The sequence below is a fragment of the Cynocephalus volans genome, chromosome 9, assembly GCF_027409185.1.
Source record: "Cynocephalus volans isolate mCynVol1 chromosome 9, mCynVol1.pri, whole genome shotgun sequence".
NCBI classification, from domain to species: domain Eukaryota; kingdom Metazoa; phylum Chordata; class Mammalia; order Dermoptera; family Cynocephalidae; genus Cynocephalus; species Cynocephalus volans.
This window is the reverse complement of record NC_084468.1, coordinates 5,786,158-5,796,712: the sequence shown is the minus strand read 5'-3', so window position 1 is coordinate 5,796,712 and position 10,555 is coordinate 5,786,158.

Below are 10,555 nucleotides of genomic sequence, written 5' to 3'. Positions count from 1 at the left end.
AAGTCGCCGGAACATAAAGAGCCAGCAGCGGCTGGTGGGGAGCCCAGGCTGGCCAAGCCGTCAGGAGAGGGACGCCTGGGTGTGTGGGGAGGGAGTGCGTCTACCGGGGCTGACGAGGCCGGATCCTCAGGAGCCCAGCAGGGAGGACGGAGTGATGGGGCGAGGGGCGGGGAAGGTGAGGCAAGGAGCCCACCCTCGTGCGCCATCCCGGAGGCCCTGTGCGCCCAGGGCGCGCCGGCAGACGGGAGGGTGGGTGCCGGCCTTTCTTCCCTCTCTCCAGCCTCCTCCCCGGCGCCCACGTGGGCGGAGCAGCGCGAGGCCGCGCGGCAGGGGCTGCGGCGGCGTGTGCCGTGCGTGGGGCGGCGGTGCGCGCAGGGCGGCCTCGCCCTCCCGGCCCCCGGCGCCGTCCTCTGTGCCGGCTCGGCGGGGGTCCGGGCAACCGCGACCTACCCGGAGGAGGACACGGAGACGACTGGCCGGCCACGCCCCCCGCGCCACTCCCGGGAGCACCGAGTGGGTCGCCCGCCCGCTCCTCGGCTTGGGGGCGGGAGGGGGAGAGGAGTGGAAATCGGGGTGGCGTGAGGGAGGGAGGGGCGCTGGGGGCGGGACGGAGCAGGGGCGTTGGGGGAAGCGACCTAGCGGCTGGGAGATGTGCGGGGGGACCTGGAGAGCAGTGGGGGAGGGGAACGGATGGGTGGGGACCACGGAGGTGGGGTGCGAAAGTGGAAGGGATCTTGGGAGGGGGCGCGGGAATGGGGGGTGGCTGGTGAAGGAGGGTAGGTGGCGGGGCGGCACCGGTCGCCGCGTCCCCTGCCGCCGGGTCCGCCCATCGGCCGCGGGGTCCGCGGGTCCCCTCCGGCCAGAGCGAGGCTCCCGCCGCCGGCGCACCTGTACCCACCTGCTCGGCGCTCAGGCCCGAGCCGGGCATCAGCAGCGTGCGTGGCGAGCGCAAACCCGCGCCGCATCCTCCGGCCGCCTCCTCCCCGTTCCGAGCTCACGCCGCCGCCGCCGCCTTAAAAAGGACAAGACGGAACAAAAAATGAATGCATGCAAAAAAAAAAACGGTAAAAAGCAAGAAGGAGGACGGGCAGACGCGCGCGCGACTCGGCAGGGCGGGGGCCGAGAGGCAGCGGTGCCGGCGACAGCGCTCGGGGAAGGCAGCCGGCGCGTGCCGCACACTCGCGGCTGCAGCTCCCGCGGCCGCCGGGCGCCCGGCTCGCAGCACGGCCCCGCCCCTCCCCGGGGCGCCCCTCCGATTTGCCCGTCCTCCCGCCAGTCAGGGAGGAGGGCGCAGCGCTCGCCCCGCCCCAGCCCCTGCCCCCGCCCCGGGCGGACGCCGGGAGCGGTTCTGCGGCCGCGAGGAGGGGCGCGGGGACGGCCCGAGCGTGCGCACTGGGCCCCGCGCCGGCAGGTGCAGGGCTGGGGCTGGGTCGCAGCAGCCCCCGAAGGGGCTTTCAGCCTGCAAGCAGGACCGAAGGCCGCAAGAAGCTTGTCCCTGCCCTCAAGGGGCTCACATCCTAGAGTGGGGTCGCGTGCATACAACACGGGACTGTGGCCATCCTGAGCCATTGGCAGTCAGGGAGGACCACCACCGCGGGTGCTGTCTTTCCCGCTTTGTACAGATGAGAAACCCGAAGGTCACAGGCTAAAGTGAAATGCTGGAGGAGACACAGCTAGCAACTGGGGCAGCTGAGATTCGAACCAAGGGAGTCTTAATCCTGAGCCTGTAGTCTTCACCACTGGGAAAACCATATAAAAGTTGGGTGAACAGTGTGATGTCAAGCTGGGACTTGAAGGAGGAACAGGATTTAGCTAGGCAAGGAGTCCTTCGGTCAGTGTCATTCAACTGTATTTACTGAGCACCTACGGTGTTCCAGGTAATAAGATCTAGGGATGCCACAGGGAACAACAGAAAGGCGCTGCCGGCATAGAGCTACATTCCAGCAAGGAGAAGGAAAGAGAGCGTCCACACAAAGACAACAGCATGGGTAAACACCTTGACTGGTGGAAAATGGGGTGTATTTAAGAATCTAAAGAGTGGGTGTCTGTATGTTGCAGAGAGGTGAGTGGGAGAGTGGGAGAGATGAGGTGGGGAGGTGGGCAGAAGCCAGCACTTAGAAGGTCTTTCAGGCTATGGAAAAGAGTTTGGAGCTTGTCCTGAGACTGTTTCACCTGGAAAGTGGTCTAGAGGACCACTGTCGGATTTATATTTTTACAGCAATTTTTTACAGCGTAGCAGTCAGGATAAGCTATTTGAGCTGCAGTAACAAACAAACCCAAATCTCACTGGTTTGTTTCTTGCTCGCACTATACATCTTACCTGGGTCGGTGGGGCTCTGTTCACTTCAGTCAATGGGGAACCTGAGCTGATGCGGCTCTGTCTCATGGAGCACCCCCCATGGGTACAGCAGTATGAATGTAATGTGGCAAATGGTACTGGCTTTGAAGCTTACCCCTGAAGAGGCATACAACACTTCCGCTCGCTCTTCGTTGGCCAAAGCAAGTTGCTTGGCCATGCCTAACTTCAGACAGGGAGGGGAAGTGCTCCCACGTTCCAAGGAGCTCTGGCTGCTTGTGGAGTGTGGACTGAAGGAAGCGAGTGCAGATGCAGGGAGACAAGGTAGGGCCCGGAGGGTCAAAGAGGTCCAGCTGGTGGGATTGGCAGGAATTGCTCAGGGCTTGGATGTGCGCAGGAGGGAGAAGGCATCAGGGACGAAGCCTAGGTGTTATGGGCTGAATTGTGTCCCCCTCCACCCCAAAAGTTCATATGTTGAAGTCCTAACTCCGAGCACCTCAAAATGTGACTTATTTGTAAATAGGGTCTTTGTAGATGTAACTAGTTAAGATGGGGTCACACTGGAGTAGGGTGGGTCCTAATCCAAAATGACAGGTGTTCTTATACAAAGGGGAAATTGGACACAGACGCACACACAGGGAGGACACCATGTGACATGAAGGCAGAGATCAGACCACTGCATCAGCTGGCCCAGGAACACCAAAGATCGGCAGCAAACCACCAGAAGCTAGGAAAGAAGCCTGAGACAGATCCTTCCCTCACGCCTTCAGAAGAGGCATGGCCCTGCTGACACCTTGATCTCAGACTTCAGCTTACAGAAGCGAGACAATAAATTTCTGTTGTTTAAACCACTCAGTTTGTGGTAGTTTGACACATGTGTATCAGCTAAGGATTACGTTTGGCTGTGAGTAATCAAAAGCACAGCTATGCAGTGGTTCAAAGAATTATTTTCCCCTACTTAAGAAACCCCAAGGTAAGCCATCCCTCACTTTATCCTCTTTTGGTCCTTCATCCTCAGCGTGTAATTGTCTTCCTCATAGTATCTTCAAGGTGGCGAGATGGCTGCCTGTCCTGGGCACCCCATCATTATTCCAATTGAGAAGGGGAGGGCAGAAGGCACACCCCAACTGAGTGGGCTTCCTTTCACCGCTTTCCTGGAAGCTCCCCAAAGACCTCTGTATTATCTCATTGGCCAGAACAGAGTCTCATGGTGACCCCTGGGTTCAGCGGAGGCTGGGAAACATTTTTTTTAATTGAGTATATATTTCTGCCTGAAACAGAATCGGTTCTGTTAGTGAGAAAGGGAAAAGGGACTTTGAACAAGCAACTAGCAGTCGTGGGCCAGGTTTCACAGGGCCTAGAGCTTCTACAATTTGGGGAGTGCCCCTTAAGAAAAGAAAAAATAACAAATACGAAATTTGGTGCAAAACTGAATATACTTACTTAGAATAATGACTAAACACAACAAATTTTAAATGCTTAATCTCACAAACACACAAAATCCAGAAAAATATAATTATCAATTAACTGCCTGACATTCATCTCTATAATATCTTTTTCTACACTTTTCTGGCTTCATCCTTTTTGACTTCCTCTTCATAGGACAACGACTTTGTGATATATTTTCTATGGAGAAAATAGATAAGTCAGAGTACTCCTATAATGATGGAGAAAAAATTTAATGTTGGTTAGAAAGCTTTTTTTCAGCTTCATATCTCATTACTGGTAATGTCGTGTACAATTTTAGATTGTTTTCAAATTTGGGAAGCCTCTATCATTTCTTCTCATTGCAATTTTACTGATTTTCATGGTGAAAGGCCACTGGACAAGTTCAAACCAGAAGACAGCTAGGTCAGCGCTGCCTAAACCTCAGTGCCCACCAGGACACCTGGGGGAGCACAGGGAAGACACACCCCCAGCTTCTTTGCATCCTGCCGAATGGAGCCCCCAAGCAGCAGAGCCCAGGAATCAGTATTTTACTGAATGTTCCACGTGATTCTGACGCCTGCTGAAGCCTGGGCAGTCCTGGATTAGGTGGTTTCCAGGTTGCTGTGAGACTGTCAAGGTCTGCAAAGCCAGGCCTCTCCTGCTGGAAGAATTCTGCTTCAAGCCTTGCGTCTCCTCCTCTGTCCATAGACTTCTGGTGCCAGGCACAGTAGCACACATTCCTGGCCTGGTGCCTGGGGGTGGCACAGTGTCGGGGAGGGCACTCCTACAACCAGTGCACCTGCTCAGGGGGCAATAACCTGACCTTCACTGATTGATGCAGCCCCATGTATACATGTCCCACTAAACCCAAACCAAGGCATCCCTGACTCAACTTCTCTTCGGCTACGTTCCCAACATGCCATTGGCCACTCCAGCGGCTTCCAATATGAGAGGAAGTGCAATGACAGGAAGTCAGAGGGAAAGAGACAGAGGGTGTTATGGGTTGAATTGTGTTCCCCGAGATCCTTAAGTTGAAGTCCAAACCCCCAGTGCCTCAGAATGTGACTGTATTTGGAGATAGGGTCTTTAAATTTGATTAAGGTAAAATGAGGTCATTAGGGTGGGCCCTAATCCAATATTCCTGGTGTCCTTAAAAGAAGAAGAGATAAAGACACAGCACACACAGAGGGGAGACCGTGTGAAAACACAGGGAGAAGACGGCTATCTACAAGCCATGGAGAGAGGCCACAGAAGGAACCAACCCGGCTGACACCTTGATCTCAGACTTCTGGCCTCCAACACTATGAGACAATACATTCCTATTGTTTAAGCCACTAAGTCTGTGGTACTTTGTTATGGTAGCCCTAGCAGTGGGCTTAACTAACTGAAGCTAAAATGTCTCACTTTTGCAAAATATTCCAAAATACATGACCAGGTGAACCTGTAGCTCAGGCCCTCCCAGGCCTTGGAAGGATCTGCAGCTTAGCTTCACAATGAATCCACCCCTACTGCCACCACGTGATCCCTGCATAACCTACTACAAAGCAGGCACCACCATGATGTCCTTATCAAGGATGGGAGACTGGGACCTAGGGAATAATGTGTCCAAGGACACACAGCATCTACCATGTACCCATGCTCTGTGAAGGCACCAGGAACACAGAATGCACTGGCTGTTTCTGCTGTGAGGGGCTCATGGGCCAGTGGGAGAGAGAGAGAAGAATGCATGACTCTCACGGGGTCGCCATAGACGTGCAGAGGAGGGAGCTCCCAGGGCCACTTAGGAAGTCAGGAGGGGCTTCCTGGAGGAGGAAACGCTGGAGCTGAGGTCACACAAGGAAGGAGGAAGCAGGCATTCCAGGCAGAGGGAACAGTATGTGCAGAGGGGCCAGCGGCGTGAAGACCACCGCATGCACTTCTTGCCTGCTGCCCCTAGAGTGCAGACGGGGTTGAAGAGGCTGGCCAGGCCGGCCACGGGGAGCTGAGAGCCACACTGGGAAGCCTTGATGGATGAATTTTGAACAGAGCATGGCACCACTGGAGCTGGTTCAGCATTTGTATGGAGACTAATATGAAGGTGGAGACGGAAGACTTTTGAACTGGTCAAGATGAGGGAGGTTGATGAGGCCAGAGCCAGTTCGAGTCATGGCCCCAGAAGGACAGGCCGGGACACTTTAAGTGGCATTCCCCGCTACCCCTCATACTCACTGGATGTTTGAAACTGATCCACCATATAACACCTGCCTTCTGGGCAATGGGCTGCACTTCTAGGGTGGAGGTGGGGGGTTGTAATAACAAGAGCAAACATTTGGCCAAGCGTCCTCTGTAGAAGCAGGGACGTAAGCACTCCACAGGTACTAACTTCATATATCCTCGCAGCAGCCCTGCACAGACAAAGGTTAGGTACCTTGCCCAAGATTACACAGCCTGTCGAACCAGGATTGGAACTCTGGCAGCCTGGCTCCAGGTGTAAGTAAACAATCATGTCATAAAAAACAATAACATTTATGGAGGACATACTGTGTGCCAGGTGCTGGGCTGAGCTTAACTCACTTTAATCCCCACCTTATCCTTGGAAACCGAGGAACATAAAGGTTCAGTAACTAGCCAAAGGTCACCAGCTGGGAAGGGACAGAGCTGGGATTCAAACCGACCAGCCTGGCTCCCACGGTGGCAATAAACACTCCCCTACTCTGCATCTCACAGGTAGCAGAAACCTACTTCTGTGCTGCTGGGAAAAAGCAAAGGGACAACCCCAGCTTGCCCCAAGGCAGAGGGACCCAGAAACACCAGTGCTGGGTGAGAAAAGGGGAGTGCCAGGCGTGCACCAAAATCAAGGCTTTTGAGGCAGAAATAACTTTATAAAGATTTACTGAAGGCCAAGCTTGAAGATCGACCTGAAAAACACAAGCCCACAGGGTTGGAAAGTGCTCTGAAGTCTGCTACAAGCAGAGGCGTTTTATGAGAGAGGTTCAAAAGGGAGTTTAAAAGGGGAGGAGCAAAGTTTCAAATACAATTGTCCTTTTCTCACAGAACAGAACAATCACAATCATTGGTCACTGATCACAACGTGGGAGCCAGAAGCGTCTACGTGCAACCTGGAGCAGAATCTTCATGCTTTGGCTATTCTTAACAATACGGAAATGGCTTATTCAGAACCGGTAGCTTATACATTAATTAATAAATCAGCAGTGCTAACTACACATATTGTTTATCTTTAGAACAAGATAATTATTTCTTTTATTACAGGCTTTGTCTTTGTCTCAGCCATGAGACAAAGCTGTGTCCTTGGGACAAGTCCCTTTACACCTCTGAGCCTCAGGATCCTCCCTGTCAAATAGAGATGATGCCATACCCAACACCTGCCGGACAGTCTGGGATTTGTCCCCTGCTTCCACCATCTACTTCCCATGACACTTTGAACCTCAGTTCTCCCATCCAAGTAATGGGAAGAACGGTACCTCCTTCACATGCTGGTTAGGCTGTTCGAACACTTTACAGTCGTGATACACGTGAAGCAGAGTTTGGCCCATGAAACATGCTCAGTCGGTGAACATTGCTAGTATTCATAGCAGAAAAGCTTCCTTCCTTCCATCCCTGCAGAGGATACGTTGTTATTCCCATTTTCCAGATGAGACAAAAGAGTCAGAGAGGGTAGGTAACGTGGTCAAGTTCACTCAGACAAAAAGGATCTGGAAATTACACCAAGATGAGACAAAAGAGACAGAGAGGGTAGGTAACGTGGTCAAGTTCACTCAGACAAAAAGGATCTGGAAATTACACCAAGTCTACACTTTCAATCCCCAAAAGACAGGGATGAGGATTATGCTGAGTGAAAAAAGCTGTATGATTCCATTTATGTAACTTTATCAAAATGACAAAATTATGGAGATAGAAAACAGATTAGTGGTTGCCAGGAGGAGGGGAAGGGAGGAGGAAAGTGTCTGTGCCTGTAAAAGGGTAGGAGGAGGCTTCCTTGCATGGAACTGTTCTGTACCTTGACTGGTGGTGGGCACACGAATCTACACATGAGATAAAATGCATAGAACTAAACACACATGCACAAGTTCATGTCAAACCAGGGAAATCGGAACAAGGTAGATGGATTGCATTCATGTTAATTTCCTGGTTGTGATATTGTACCACAGTTTTGCAAGATGTTACATGAAGGGTATATGGGATCTCTCTGTATTATTTCTTACAACTGCGTGTGAACCTACAATTATCTCAAAATAAAAAGAGTTAAAAAAATAAAAAAGGACAATGGAGAACATTGTTCATCTTTTGGGGAACATGTAGGTAAGTTGACCAAGGCTGCTGCACTGCATAGGGCTCCTCCCTTGAGTAGGCAGATGGGACCAGGGAGCCTGTGGGGTTTTCCTCCAGACATAGGGTGGAGCAGCCATGAGGAGTGTGAGGCAGGCTGATTCCGCAAATTCTCCATCCCCAGTCAGTGTAGGGGGAGGTTGGCCAGCTGCAGGGGCCTATGCCGGGACATGTTACCTTCTTTTCTTTGCCACCTTTCCGAAAACAGCTTTCTGTGTGCTCTTTCAGATTCCATGAATAATACATGCTCATTGAAAAAAATTCAAACTGTACAGGCATGTGTAGAGAAGGAAAGAAAGGCCACCTTGAATCTTGCCATCTGTATTAGTCCATTTCTGTTGCTTATAACAAAATATACGGGACTGGGTATTTTGTAAAGAAAACAAAATTTATTGCTTACGGTTTCTGAGGCTAGGAAGCCCAAAGTTCATCTGGTGGTGACAGTGACTCAGGGGTCTCATATTGCAAGATGGTGGAAGCAGAGAGAGCAGAGAGAGAGAGAGAGACTCTCCTCTTCTTTTAAAGCCCTCAGAACCATGCCCTGGACCACCATTTTTAATCCATTCACTACTACATGGTCCTATAATCCAATCACCTCTTCAAGGCTCCACCTTTAATTAGCATAATAGGATTTCCCACCCTCTTAACAGTCACAAAGGGGGCTAAGTTTCTAATACATAAAGCTTGGGGGACACAATTCAAGCTTCAGTGAGTTTTGGGGGGGACACAATTCAATCCACTACACCATCCAAGGTATCCCAGGAAAGCTCAGGTGACCTTCATGCCTCTCCTTGTGCGTAGATACATGCATGAGATTTCCCATGAATGGCCTATCTTATGCATGATGTGTTTATTATGGATGCTTCCCCCTCCCCACTCCCATTTCACATCCCCCACCCAGTAGCCCACCTTAACAACCTTAGCTTGTTTCGTTTCATATGTACTCCATAAGCTTATGTAAGTATATAACATATGCACGTACAGCATACATACGGGGCTTGGGGGTCATTGTTTTACAAAACGAATCCACTGTAGTCACATTTTCTGCTTCTCACTTTTCACACTCATCAACACCTCATGAAAATCCCTCTTAACATCTGGGGGTCTCTAATTCACGCTTTGAAAGGCTGTGGAACACGCTGTGGCCGCACTACCGTTCACGTGCTCCTGCTGGTAGACATCCTCTTTGTCATTAGTAACTACAAACAGTGCACACAAAGCGTTCCTCCACGTGTGTCCGCAGACAGCCGTACTTTTATTTCTATGGGATGGATTCCCAGGGGTAAACTTGTTGGTTTGAAGGTCTAAACTTTTTTATTAATAGTTTTTCACAGATTACCTTCCCAAGAGTCTGTAACACGCCACCCTTCTGCCTGGACGTGTGTATTTCCTACATCCCCAGCATTAACCCATGCTATACTGATGCAGTCACTCTGAGGGGTGAACGTGATATGTCCTTGTTGTTTTAGTTTGCACTTCTCTGTCTATTGGTGAATTTGTGCACCTTTTCATGTATATAAAAGGGTATTTCAAAAAGTTCATGGAAAAATAGAATTGACAGGTAATATGAGTCTTTCCGTGAACTTTTTGAAGTACCCTTCATATGCCTTCCGATTTTCTCTTTTGAGAATTGTCTGTTCCTGTCCTTCGCCCATTTTTAGTTGGGGCTTTTTGTTTTGCCAATGTTTAGGGCTCTGCGTAGCAACTATCCCTTTACCTGCCATCAGCGTTCAGGTACTTTTTTCAGAGCTAGCATTCATCTCTTGACTTTGTTTGGCATATTTGCCACAAAACAACAAACTTTTTATACAGCCAAAATGTCTCTCACTTTTTTAATATAGCTTCTGAGTGTTGTTCTTGGTTAGAAAGTCTCCAAAACAGATAGACTGTACATGCAAACTCCTAGATTTTCTTGCAAGTACAAGAAAATTCTGCTTCGTCGGGCAGTTACTATGCTGTCTATATACACAGTACAATGAAGTAAAAAGTGGTCTGGCTGGCAAATATGACCCCGTAATATGCCTTTAAGTAGAGATGTTTCTGTTGTTAGAAAAAAATGTTTTTAGTATGAAATATTCCAAGAATGCCAAATTATTTATATATATATATATATACACACACACACATATCTATATCTATAGGATAGGTACGTAGGTAGACAGGTATCATACGTATTCTTCAAAGCTCAGTAAGGGGGTTTCCAAAAAAGGCAGTTTCCTGTCTGTACTGCCTCAAAAAGAAAAGGCACAGAACAAAAGACAATGAAATTTATTGTGCACAAGAGGTCTGTAGGGACCTGAGACAGCTCCAGAGAACACTACCATTTCTGTCATTCCCCATCCCTCCAGACAGTGAGAAATTTTGATTGCCTTTTTTGAGAACAGGGCTGGACAGAGGACAGAATCTGATCACTAACTGTTAAACAGGGACGTGTGCTATCCTAGGACACATGACTTCAAGGTTTTACTACATTCAAGAAATAAAAAATAAACAAACATCGCTGGA